Source organism: Rattus norvegicus, chromosome 7, assembly GCF_021556685.1.
Source record: "Rattus norvegicus strain SHRSP/BbbUtx chromosome 7, alternate assembly SHRSP_T2T, whole genome shotgun sequence".
Lineage (NCBI taxonomy): Eukaryota > Metazoa > Chordata > Mammalia > Rodentia > Muridae > Rattus > Rattus norvegicus.
The window spans coordinates 24,629,451-24,643,691 of NC_141540.1; the positions used below are offsets into that span (position 1 = coordinate 24,629,451).

Genomic DNA, 14,241 nt, shown 5'->3' on the forward strand with positions numbered 1-14,241 from the left:
CCTATTGCTCCCTCCATGATGTTAATACCAAGGCTTTTTTAAAAAAGTCAAAGCCATAAGACCCTGTCTTTTAAAGCCTTTTGCTGGGTGACCTAGTCTTTTCCCACCAGATGTTCTAAATCCCAAGACAACAACTCAGGTAGAGCAGGTGCTGATGGGATATTCCAAGTATGAGATGGTTGTGAGCCTGGATCCAGAGATCTACTGTGCCTGTCACCTTGAAACAGTTTCATGACTCACAGACACCTGGTGTGGTTCACCCCAATAGGGCTGCACTCACTCAGAAGGCCATCTTACAGGGGCTTTGTTCTAATCTATTTTTGAGCAGAGTCTGAGTGAAGAGTTTACCCTCTTTGAAGACTTGGGCTTGTAGGTATTCTATCCACATGTCTGCAAGGGCTCAGTGGATTGGGCTCTACCTGCTAAGGCATCCATAGGGTCAGTAACCATATGGACTTCTTGGGCTTTGTCTTCTTTTGCTAGATTATTTGGAAAACATGTCCATCTGTCTCTGTATATAGAGAAGTAGGAAGCCATGATTTGCTTTGTATTCTGGTCTTCACCCTGGCTTGGATCCTTAACCTAAAGCAACCATTCCAAGTGGTAACTCCATAGTGACATCCAGGGGGTCATGAAAGTTGGAGAAGGGATAGGACACAGATTAGTGGTTGAGAATGTATTCTCAGAACTCAAGAGGGCATCTCATACCCCAAGACTCATTCTTACCATAGTGCCTAGGTCTGGTTTAGCTTTCATTCTCGATACAAGATGCTGTCTCAGCAGGAACTTTGTGCCCTTTCTGAGGTAAGACCCACCTGCCTTGTGGGGAGCCTTCTTTTATGAATGCCTGACTGTCCGTTAGAGTCAATCAGACCGGGGTCTACTAGCAGATTTCCTGATTTGCTGATACATGGAAGGTTATGAGGGACACACTTGAAGCTCATGTTGAGGGGATCAATGTTTGTTAATGTTAGAGGAAGGAACGGAAAGGAATAGGTGAGCCTTGAGATGCTAAGTAATATTTAATATATATAAGGCATTGTCTCTGTGGGCTTGGAACTTTGTTTCCCATGATTCTATAAACTATTGTCAAGTCCAGGAGAACCTGGAGACTCGTGTAGTATGGACTGAGCAGCCCTAATCATTTTGTTCTTTGTTTAATTTCTTTTATTTATTCTATTCATTCACATGTCAAATGCTATCTCACATCCAGGTTACCCTTCCATAATCCCCATCCCACATCTGCCCTCACAGCCCTCTGCTATGTCTATATGTAGGTGCTCGCCCACCCCCCCACCCCCTCCCACTTCTCCGGTTTCTCCCTGTGCTGGGGGAATCAAACCTCTAGAAGACCAAGGGGCTACCCTCCCATTGCTGTCAGGCAATTCTCTTCTCTGATAAATAGATATTTGGAGCTATGGATCCCTCCCTGTACACACCGTGTTCAGTGATTAAGACTCTGGGGCTTCTGGGTTGTTAGTTAGGCCAATGTTTTTCTTCCTATTGGGTTACAATAACCCTCTCCTTCTGTAGTCCCTGTGACAGCTGCTCCACCAGGGTCCCTGAGTTCAGTCTGATGGTTAGCTCCAAGCTTCCACATCTGCATTGCTTAGTTGATAACCAAGCCTCCCAAGAATCAGTCAAACCAGGATTCTGTTAGCAAGCGCCTCATGACAAAGACAACAGTTTCAGGTTTGGTGTCTGCACACAGTGTGGATTCCCAGGTAGGAAAGTTCCTTGAGGACCCTTCCTTCAGTCTCTGCTCCATATTTTGTCCTTGTTCTTTCTTTGGACAGGAACATTTCTGGGTAAAATACTTTTGAGATGGGCAGGCTCAGTCCTCCATTGGGGACTGTGCCTATATACTGGAGGTGGTCTCTTCAGGATCTATGTCCCTGTTCTCTGCACATTTAGGCTAAAGCCATTCTCAGTGGTCCTAGTAGCTGCTCATTTCCTGGTCTGTGGGACCCTCAGTGGCCATCTCCAGTTTGTAATCCCTGTTACATATTTTTATCCATTTCCTAAACCTCTCTTCCTCTTTACCATCTCCTCCACTATCTTATATTGCCCCCTTATTTCCTCCTCCTCCTGTCTCCCTCCCTGGTCCCCTTATTCCTCCACCTCCTGCAATAATCCTGTAACCTCCTCAATGCAGAACTGAAGCATCCAACCCTGGTCTTCCTTCCTCCTTAGCTCCATATGGTCTGTGGGTTTTATCATGGGTATTGTGAGCTTTTTGGATAATATCCTCTTTTCAGTGAGTACAAAGTGTGTGGGTTTTTTGTGACTGGGTTACCTCACTTAGCATGATATTTTCTAGCTCCATCCATTTGCCTGGGAATTTTATGAAGTCATTGTATTTAATAACTGACTAGTATTCTACTGTGTAAATGGACCACATTTTCTGCATCCATTCTGCTACTGAGGGACTTTTGGTTTGTTTCCAGCTTGGCTGTTACAAATAAGGGATTTATCAATATAGTGGAACATGTGTCCTTGCTATATGTAGGGAACTTTTGTGTATGTGCCCAGGAGAGGTATCCTTTGTCTCTGAGAGTTATATTCTGTCTTTCCAGTAATCCCCTCTCTCAACATAGAAGGCTGCTGGACATTTTGCCAGACAGACACATACTCTGCTCTCCTCTCTAGGGACAGTTAGCTCTCATTGTCTTTTCAGTCTCATCACAGGCACCGATGGTCACATTTCAAGCTTTTTTTCCTGTCCCAGTCCAGGAGGATTTGGATCTTTCTTGCATGAACTCTGTTCTCTCCTCAATTAACCATATCCTGTTTCTTCAGCCAGCTGAGAAGATGCCAGAGCCACTACATGTACCCTAGCCTCAGCAGACAGGCCTTGCCATACTTTCAGAGTCCTCTGCCTATCACAAAGTCACTTGTTGTTCTTGTCGTCGTCGTTGTTGTTGTCGTTGTCATTGTCGTTGTTGTTGTTGTTGTCGTTGTTGTTGTTGTCGTTGTCGTTGTTAAGAAATATCCCTAGCTCACCTGTTGTTGTCCTCCCTCAGTCACCTCTTCACTGTGAACAAAATGGCAGGAGGAAAGTAAACACTCTGCTGAGCCATCTGTGTCTGTCCACCAAGTTTACCCTTCTATTCCTAATGGGCCCTGTTCACAGGGGCTGAGGTCTGCAGTTGCCATTCTTTACTGTTGTGTGTCTCCGTTCTCAGTTCTAACAAGGCTACGTAAAGTACACTGGGGTGGAGTAGGTAAGGCAGTAACCTGAGACGTGGAGCTGAGATACTGTGGCCTCAGCTCATGCTCCATAAAGGATGCAGCCATTTGGCCCCATGGAGAACAGGAGCACTAGATGTTGCCTTGTCCAGCAACCCCTCAAGCCTATTTCTGCTGGAGTAAGGGAGGCCCCAGCCTGCCTAGGGGGGATGTGGTTCAAAATGAACATCATTTATATTATGGTTCCATAAAGAGTCGGTTCATGTATTCAAATGTTTGGAAATGAGTGGTCAGAATTGTCAGTGAACTTTACTCAATACATTTTGAGTCCCTTAAACTCAGGCAAGGAAAATCAGACCTGTATATTCCCTGAGATCTTCAGGGGTCCCAGTGTCTGTCTAATGGAAAACATTCTACAGGAACATGGAAGGATTTCTAAAGCAGGTTATGTATATTAGGAGGGTTAATTTAGGAATATCTGAATACAGAGGGCACTTGGCTCCTAAAAGTGGGAGTAAGTCTTTTACTATGTGGCAGTTCTCCATAGGTATTTTCCCATCTCCTTGGTCGATGCCTCCATTGGTGAGACAAACTTAGCGACAATCCAAGAGTCACCACTGGACCTCTGGATGAGCCCAGCTGTTTGAGAAGAGCTTCGGAACATACAATATTGACACCAACTGCCATCCTATCTGTACATTGGCATTTCTCTCCAAATGCCTTTTTATTGTACAATGAGAATCTCTCTCCAACTGCCTACCTCCCTGTACATATGGAATCTGTTGTCAACTGCCATCTTTTTTGAACATAGACTGTCTATCTGCAATTAAGTTCCTCCCCAAATAGAGGGCATCTCTCGAAACCTGCCTTCCTCCGAGGACATAGAGTAACTCTGAGCAATTGCATCCCTTGACTGCCTCTAAAATTCTTAAGTGGAAGAAAAAATAGTCTTGGGGCCCAGAACCAATATCTCAAAATTGACATCTCTCTAAACCATTCAGATGAACTGTAAGGACAGTAGAAGATAGGAAAATTCAGTCTGATTAAATCAGGGTAGAATTATCCCCAGTTTCTTACAAAGTTAGGTAGGGGTATGTCAGGTAGTGACTTGGAGATATTTGTGTAGAGATAGGAGTATCTGATAGAATCTGTACATTATGTCCAGTTCTGAGGGACCCTGTCTGACAAATGAGCAAAGTTCAATGATAAGAACATATATAATTGAAAAATTAATAGATCAGGAAGAAGGCGTGGGAAGCAAGGGTTAAATAGTGTAGTCATCCAAGAAACCTAACCTTATGGCCAGCACCACAGGAAAAAAACAACTCAGGAGTCAGTACATGATACTTTTTCTAATTGGCCAGGGTGCATTTGAGATCATGAATCCTGCCTGCCACATAAAAACACAGGCCTTAGTGATTATAAAACTATAGAGGTCATCAAATACCTCATTGGAAGGATCCAGTCACAAATATAAACTATGAAAACACTATACCATTCTAATATCAAGAGCCTCTATCAGGTTCTAGGAACGTCAATTCAGATCCATCTACTTTCTGAGAATGCTCTAGAAGAAAACGTCCTTGACCAAAGAGTGGAGGGGGGCATGTTGCAGAAGGAAGATCATAGAAAATACTTGGACACTTATGGGCATCAATAAAGTACTGCCACAAAAATTGAACTTGTCCATCCACACATAAAATTCCAGAATATCCACAAAGATGCAGTGGATAATGTAAAATTCATGGACATCACCAGCCCATCAATGCAGACACAGCCCCTCACTGAAATGGCAGCATAGGACCAAGGATTTTATGCTACAGCACTCACACTAGGAGAGCCACAGGATGGCAAAGAGGCAAATGGGTTGAGTGTGGGCAAACTACTCCATTATATCACCACAGGGTCCAATTTCTTCAGTGGAAGGACCACGAAAGAGATCAGAAATAGATTATCACAGGGCCCTATGACATTGCAACTCACGTCTGGCAACCGGAAACCTAATCCACCAAATCCTTACAGTTCGCCCAGAGATGAGGCCCTCTATTGAGAACATTGAGACATTTTTGTGTAATGAGAGGAAATGTGAAGTACTTATCTCGATTGTCACCTATCCAGATTCTCAAACTGTAGACGTGCTCTGAGGTATGGAATTTTATCGTTGCAGGAAATTAAATCCTTGAACAAGTAAAACGACAGCAAAATGTTGGGGGACATATTTAAATTTAAAAGAACAGGAACAGAGGGCACTTGAGCATGGATCTAAGACTTTTGTCATTACTGGGCTTACATGCCCTATGCCACCCAAATCATGAGCACATCCATTTATTCTCTTCTTCCACCAAAGAGAAAGGGGAGTAACCCCAACTTTGGCCTCATCCATATCCAGCCCTAGGAGAGCATTGGCCTGCTGCCCTGACACAATAAGGCCAGTAGTGGCAAGAAGTGCTTCCATGCCTGCCACTACATTACAGTGTCCCAAGAGGAGGAGCACAGAGACTGCCTGTGCCCTCCATTCTGGAGATGTGTCTACCCACTGAGTCCACATCAGCATACCAGAAGAGCAATTGCCCCTGCGGTCTAAGGAATTCTTAGACAAGGAGCTCTAAGTAAACCCTCAGAGGATTGAGTGCTTCAAGGGACTAGACAAGAGTATCAGGGTTTTCCTGTCAAGAATCTGCTGTGTTAAGGAGTCTGTGAAGATGAAAGCCTACTATGTAACTTTCAAAAATATGGATCTTATGAAAGAAGCAGGACCCAGAACCCCATAAGTTTCTAGGCAAGTACGAGATGGTGCATCACTTCTTGACCTTCTTCACTATACCATGCTACAGTCATTAGCCTCTTCTAGGGCCTACTAACATCAAAGGGGGTCCATGTAGATACTGAGTGTGCTCCAGCAGGGGACTTCTTGAACTAATAATGGAGGAGGCCGCAAGCAGGAAGACGGGGCAAAAATATTTGTGCAATAGTGACAGCCATAAAATATTGAAACACCCTTGACTTTGTCTATGCAAACATAAAACACCAGAATATCCTCAGCCAGTCAGAGGTTGATGAGAAATAGACAGAGATGACCTGAACCTCAATGCAGACTTTGCATCTTCCTGAAAAGGCAGCATGGGTCCAAGGGAATTATGCTCTAGACCTCACACTAGATGAGCCATTTGATGGCAAAAAAGGCAGATGCGGACAGTTTGGGCATGCTCTTATATTACCTGACCACATGTTCACAGGCACTGAGAGTAAACACCATGGAAGAGACAAATATTGTCACAGGGACCTATGACATTGCAACTCACTTCTCTTGGCAAATTGAAATCTAAATCACCAGACACTCATAATTTCCCCAAAGTTGAGTTCCTCCATAGAAAACATTGAAGGACATTCCCGGGTAATGAAATGTGAAGTTAATATGTAGACTGTGACTTCTCCAGATTCTAACATTATGGACAGGCTTTGAATCATGGAGTTTCATGTCAAGGAACTGGAATCCCCAAAAAAGTAAATGGAAAAAATGGGGCCCTAACTACTCTAGAAGAACAGACACAAGATGTGAGCATACATCTAAGACTTCATCCAAGCCTGTGGATCCAGGTGCTCCACCACCCCGACTCCTGCACACCCCTTCATGTCTTGTCTTCCACCCAACGGAAGGGCCTGTGAGCCCAACTGTGTCCTCCTCCTTTACCAGCCCTCATGAGAGCATGGACCTGCTGCCCTGACTCTGTCAGGACACAGGAGGGCAAGAAGAGCTCCCATGCTTTCCATTGCTCTACACTGTCCCAAGAGGAGGAGCAGATACTGCCTGTGCCCTGTATTCTGTAGATGGGTCTGCCCCTGTGAACACATGAGCACATCAGAACAGGAAATTCCACTGTTGCCTAAGGAAGACTTGGACAAGGAAACCTTCATCACCCTCTCAGAAAATTGGGTGTCTCAACAGAATGGGCATAAGAGAGAGCTTCCCTGTTGTTTCCTGTTTCCTTTTCTGTTATTTCAAAAGTCTCTGAAGATAAATCACAACCCCCCACCCACCCATATCTTCCAAGAACCTAGGTCCTCTAAAGCAGGGAGGACACAGTAGGAAATGAAATGGTATGCTTGTATGGGAGTGTTCATCACAACATTGACCTTGTACACTACACCATCCTATTACCATTAACCTCTTCTAGGTCCTAGTAACATCAAATCCTTTCCAGCTAGATACTCAGTATGTTCCAGCGGGAAACTTCTTTGACCTCAGAATGGAGGAGGGGCTGCTGCAAGAGGAGGAGTCAAAGAATTCTATTTGGGCAGATAGTGCCGGACATAAAGAATTGCCACTATCTTGACATTGTTTATTGAGACATTAAACATCAATACATTTTGCAAATTGCAGACTGATATACGAAGGTAATAGTACTTGTTTACCAGGATCAAAATCAAATATTCTTATTAATATTCCTCTATCTTCTCACATTAAAGCATTATATGTGCATCAAGGTGGCATTGCCTGAGAAGACGTAAACAAATACCTGTGTAACCCAGATGTGGAATCAGCAAAAGACCACAGAATTAGTCTACCTGAGTCTATCTTATTCAACATTGACTTCACAGGTGCTCCATGCTCAGGAAAGTGTGTGGGGTCACTTAGAAGAAGGGGTTACTCGGGCAGTTGTTCTCTATGTGCTTCAGCCAGCACTGTCTTCAGCTTGGATAAGCTGAATTTCTGAAGCCTCTGATAGCAGGATCACCGCTCATGCTTGTCATTGTTGAGATTTATAAGTACTCCAAGTGTCCAGGACATTGGATCGCCCTTCCCTACAATAACATGCCTTTAGCATTCCCAAATGTTGGTATAGACTCAACAGCAAAGGGCACTAAAATATCCACTGGCTTTGACTTTGGAATGAGTAAATTTCAGTGCATTGGATCCACTAGAGCAATAGCTACTAAGGTCTGCATGTTCCTTACATTCGCTGCAAAAAGACACCAGGACCCAAGCAGCAAACGTATAAAGTGAATGTGTGCTTTAAACTCATTTACAAGTTGAGTATCTACTGGGATCATCAAAACCATTGTGAACAGAACAGCTGAGAGCTCACTTGGACCACAAGTGGGAGGCAGAGAGGGAATCAATTCGAATGGCCTGGGCTTTTGATACCTGTAAACCCAGCCCCAGGGACACAGCTCTTCCCCAGACTATACTGCCTAATTCTTCCTAAACTGTTGTCCCAACTAGGAATTGTATTGAAGCACATGACCCTAGGGGAACCAACCTAATTCAGTCTCCTACATAGGTGCTGATCATTGTCACTAGGAAGAAAAAGGCTGTGAAGGCAACAGTCAAGACAGGCACTGTGCTGAGGTAGTGAGCGGGACACTCTCCACCTCTCCAGGTCCTGTTCTCATGGATCATTCATGAGGGAATTATAAGTGGAAAAAAAAAGGAAAACACTCTGTGGATATGTTTGTGCTTTGGACTGGGGTTTGGTCCCTATAGTCCAGGGAGACGTGGTTTTTTTCCCATGAAACCAAATGATTCCTATGTACCTATTTTAGCTCAATTTCAAGTCCATATGTTGGGGTTTTTCCTGTATATCTCAGCAGAGGTCAAGGAAAATACTCAACCTCAATTGATGGCCATCCTCTTCAGAAAGAAGAACCTAGGCATTCAGTACATGCTGCTTTCCTGTATAGCTGTGAAGGCTTGACTCTGTAAATTATCCTACCATGGCCTTGCAGGGACCTGAAAAGCATAAATATATTGGCGAGGAAGGCACAGAGAAGCATCTTACTACATTGTTTTGATATTGATGTTCTCCAGTATCTCTGAATTCAACTTTCAAGGGTCATGCCATGAGAACATCTGTTTTCTTAAAAAAAAAGTAAATGAATATTAATCCTGGCAGAAGAACCTTGCTAACTGTGTGAGGAAAGGGAACAGAAACTATCTGAAGAGACTGCAGTAGCATTCAATACTACCCCCAACCCCCAAACAAAGCCCAAACCAGCTGCTTATGTAGACAGCAGTATCAAGTGTTTGACTTTGTCCTTCCCAAAGGCTAGAGCCGTAACTTGTGAACCTGAACCCTTCCGGGTCCCAGACCTTGTCCTGAGGGAGTCATGCAATGGTAATGTTGAGTGCAGTCTGGGCAGGAAGCTCTCTGGGATAAGAGAACAGGGCACATCCTCTGTATAGGGAACACACAGGTTGAGCTGCAGGACAACATCGTAACAAAGTTCCATGTCCCTTACCTTGCCCGATAAACCCTCTCATGTACCAATTTTGACAGTTGTCCCAGAGAAGGCATCTGCTAGAAGATATTGAGAAACCAAAGATGAGTGAGGAAAAGTCACAGACTATTCCAAGTGAGAACTATGCAGGCCACATCACCTCAGCATTCCATATGCTGTGACTTCTATTACACACATATCATATGTGCAGAAGTGACAGTATGAGAAAATAATGGAGACATACTTAATACTACTGGATCATGCCATAAATGTGGGCTAGGCTGAAGGCCTTCACAAAGACTTGGTCCATGACCATATATTTTCTATCCCCACAATTTCTTCTCTTTCAATTTTTCCCAATAATTTAAGAAGCACTGATTCTGTTCATGCCTGTTCAGGCTGCTGTGTTTAGAACCACACCTATCTGAAGAAATGTCATGGGGAAAACTGTCTCCATGCTTAACATTTTCTTCTGCTGTCTCATGAATGGGAGCCCCAGATACAGTGAGGCCTCCCAGTGTCACTCTGTGGCTGTCCTTTATGCGAGCCGCAGCAAAGTTCAGGAGCACATCCCACGCCGTTTTGGCAATAAGGTGCTTGCAATCTGTTTGCAAACTGCAGAGGATAGAATGAAGGCAGGACTCTCAGGGTTGTTTTACCTCTTGCAGTTCAAAAGAGTTCCATCTTGATTCTTCCAAAGATTGAAATGGCAAACCGTTTCACACCTAGGAATTGTGTTTAGAGTCAGGCCTCCTGTCTATAGCTTGTGAGTTTAGCATGCACTGAAGTGCTGATAGAATGAAGCCCCCGTCATATGAAAAGCAAGAGAAGGACAGCCTCTGTAGTTCAGGGATGGATGTCCCTGGGCATCGGCTCATGTGTCACCTGATGAGTACTAATTGCAAATGCATTTTCCTCTGGTCCCTGGAGAAAACCTGAGGGAAAAAGATGCCTGAACAAAGCCCACCCACACTCAGAAGGAGTCCTATAGAGATTAAAAAGTGCTTCAGTCTACAAAACTAGCCTACCACAGACAAAGTGATTTCTATTGTGGACATAAGTCAGACTCTAGCTAGGGAAAAGTACAGATTCTCTTTGAAAAGGCAGTGTTCCCAGGCTTACATCCTAGCCATATCATGTACACATCATAACTGATTAAAATAGCATTTTAAGTCATATCCATCTCATACTGGAGTATGAGCAGCCTCGTGAATGCAGTAGACAATATGGTAATAGAGATTTGTCCAGAGACAGCATGGAGTCTTTAAAAGAGAATTGGGAAGATGCAATGGGAGGAATAATTGATTCAGGAGATCAAAGGGGGCAGCAGGCTGCTGAATGAGGAGACCCAGAAATCTCATTTGTTGTGTGACCTCTACCCAGACACTGATAAGAACCTGCACTTTTTAGAATGTACATTACTCTTCAAAAATGCTTGCTTTTCTCCCTTGAAATTCGTAGGGCAATGTCAATGATCTCTTTATGGTGGACTATGAACATAAAAGTCAGAGAATGTCTCTGAGTATCTGTGTTTATACTCAAACCCGAAGTTGAAGTGCCCAGCTCAGTCCTAAACACTCACTGACTCTAAGTAATCCCTCCTCCCTCTTGTCCTACAAGTGCTAAGAGACAGCATTTCAGGGCAGGCTTCCTCCCTTTATTTTCAGTGTAACCCTGTACTTCTTCCTGAGTGTCCCTATGTCATCCTCTATGAGGGCTAAACCTGGACCCATGTCAAAGGATTCTCAGGGACTAATATCACTACTCTTGGGCACACCCTGAGTACAGTGGGATCTTTGACCTTGGTATCTTCCTAGGTGTCCACAAGGAGGCCCTGCTCTTCTGCCCTTGCAATACAGCTTGAGTCTCCTCATGTCTAGAGAGGGCAATCTGCAAGAAATTCTTGGCTGCTTTCCTGAGGCGTCCCAGCTATTCCAAGCTCTCAAGTTCTCAGTAATATGTGAAGACTCACTTAGCAATTCTTCCAGGGTCTTTGTATAGCACAATAGGACCTTAGTGAATATAATGATGTCTATGGCTCACTGAAGGAGAAACAATGCACAACTGCAGAATAGGGATCCCAACAAAAGAAAAGAACCCATGACCACTCAAGTGCAGAAGAGGTAAACATACTGCATGGCAGTTGGGTGCTCTGGGAGGCAGCAGTCTGCCAACGTTTCTGTGACTGTCATGACATAGAGAATTGAGTTCAAAGAACTAAATCCAAAAGAATCCTGCTATCGTTCTCTGGAAGCACCAAATGTGTTATCTGGAAAATTGGTTCATGGGCAGGGGCCACTAGGGACATTGTAGGCACATTTTTCTTCAGTGAAGAGTGAAGGATTGTGGTGGGAGAGAAACAGAATGACTGACACAATGAATGAACAAATAAATGAATGAATGAATGAATGAATATTTGCTGTGGAACATATGATGAACTGGAGGTCTGATCCGATGTCAGTGCGCCCTCATTCCTTCAGGGACATTGCCCTCTCCCTTTATGGGAAGTAATTTTGGAAAGTTGTAGGGCAAGCCTCAGAGGATGTTGAAAGCTTTTCTGTCTGTCTTCTTCCAAATGGGGAGCATCCTGCCTTGATGGTTAATTGTTCTCCTGAGGGAGAAACCTATAGTGGAACTCATGATGGAGCGCCTATGTCTCCTTAGAAGTGATATGTCCTCACCCCATTGTTTGGAGGCAAAAGCCAATCAGGAAAACACACCTTTCTGTCATTCCTTGAGATACTCCTCCCTCCCTCTATAGGCCCAGCAGACGTAGGATACCAACCACTAGCATCCCAGAAATCTCACTTGTTGTGTGACCTCTACCAAGCCCAATGAGGCGTCACACAGCCTCAGGGTCTGGTTGTAAGCCTCTGCCTCAAGGAAGGGTTGATTTTTATGACCCATGCATGGAACAGGAAAAAAGGAAGTTCTGGGTACTTGGAAAGGGCCAAATAAGACAGAATTTTAGTTTTATTAAGGACTACCAAGTTGCCAGGATCAAATTCATAATCACAGAACAGACATCCTAAATGTCTTCCTTACACATGGATGTATCTTGATCCAGCTGTACTGAGGACTGTGTTTTCTTTCCCTCATCTTCTGAGGTCACTATGACTGTCCTAGGCCTGTGCTTGCATATGGCCTCCCATAAAACAGATTATGGGAGCTGTCCAATTCAGCCAGGACTCCCTCCCATGGACAGAGGTATCACATTTCTCAGAGGCATGGAGCTGTGCATTAATCAAAACTTTGGGCACTAGAAATGTCTCAGTCACAGCTGTGTTTCTGGGTGGTAGGACAGTACACCTATGTCAGCATTCTTTCACTTGACCTTACAGCATTACTCTCTAGAGCCTGATGTCAAAGACCTGATGTTTCCCCTGCATTCTGTGACTGGTGTGGTGACACCTGGTACAGAAGCCACCTTCTGTCCAGATTCTTAGTGAAGTTTCATTATTTGGTACACTCAGTTTCCATCATCTAAATCATAGGAGACAGGAATGTCTCCAGAGTCCTGTTTCAGTTTTGTTGACAGCCTTCTAGAAAGGAAAAGTGCACTCCTAGATCTGCTTCCTCAGGACACCTTCATATTCCTTCCCAAGGTATTCTCAGTGACTGTTATCCAGTGCAGGACTTCACCATGGGCCAGGTCAAATGCAGCCTCAGTCCTTCCTGCCTCTTCACTCTTCAACTGTGGAGGCCAATAGGCTGGGGCCTGCACACAGAATATGGAGCCATTAGGATTTAACTCTGAAAAGAATCCAAACATGGCTGATTCCCTTCCCACATCCCTCAAACCCATGGGGTTATGGCTATCCAGGCTGTCTACTTTAGGTGCTAGGGGCCAAGGAATCCTTTCCTCTGATCACCTTAGGAGAGATTGCTGTAGCAAGACCATCACTCTGCTGTGTAGAATGTCTAAATGTATTCCTCCTGCCCCTCTGAACTTTGTTCGCTTGGGCTACTGGGCCTGCTTCCCATTAGCTGCTCTCCCTGTGCCTGGTGCCTGGGGATGGTCACTAGACCCTCCGCATTTGGTAGTTGAATGATTGCAAATGCCTGGAGGAAGCCTTGTGGTGGAGGTGCACACCTTTACTTCCAGCAACACAGACAGGTGGATCTCTGAGTTACTTCCCAGCCTTGTGTACTGAGGGAATTCCAGGATAGTCAGGGTTACACAGAGAAACCCTGATTTGGGACCTCCATGCTCCAAAGTGAGAAACCTCTTATGGAGATAAAGGCAGAGTATCTGAGTACCTCATATCTGGCAGTAAAGTAGGCAATGTAAGTTAAACTACAGTTTCTGACAGTTAGGGCTTGCCCATCCCCCAAGGTTTTGCCCAACAATACCCTTTCTAAAAGTGGGGGGAGGGTCTATCAGCCTCCCTTCCTTCTTGCTCTGCCACAAAACAACCACTGCCTGATGTGGACCAGTGTACAAAAATGTGTGTCTGGCATAAGTTACTTTGCATTGATTTGACAGACACTATGACCAAAAGCAAGAAGGAGCACAAATGATTTAATGTGGCTCCTATATCCTGACCATTGTCAAGATTTAATGTGGCTCCTATTTCCTGACCGTTGTCCATCTGTGACGAGAAGTCAAGGCAGGAACTCAGACGAGGCATGATCCTGTAGGCAGGAAGTGAAAGAGAGCTGACAGAGTGGCAGAGGAGAGCAGCTGACTGGCATGCTGACCTGAATTTCCTGCTCAGATAATGATGCCTTCTAATGGCACATCTCCACATGGGACACCATGTTCCCATAGTAGTCACTGATGAAGAAACTCCCTTTATACCTTCCTATAGGCTATTAATACAGGAGTTAACT

General features: G+C 44.4%; 1 long non-coding RNA gene across 1 annotated transcript in view; it reads left to right on the top strand.

Moving 5' to 3' along the window:
* LOC148004545 (uncharacterized) overlaps positions 1 to 14,241 on the top strand; it is a 102,899-nt gene that overhangs the window by 77,218 nt on the left and 11,440 nt on the right. The gene's annotated exons all lie outside the window — the stretch shown is intronic.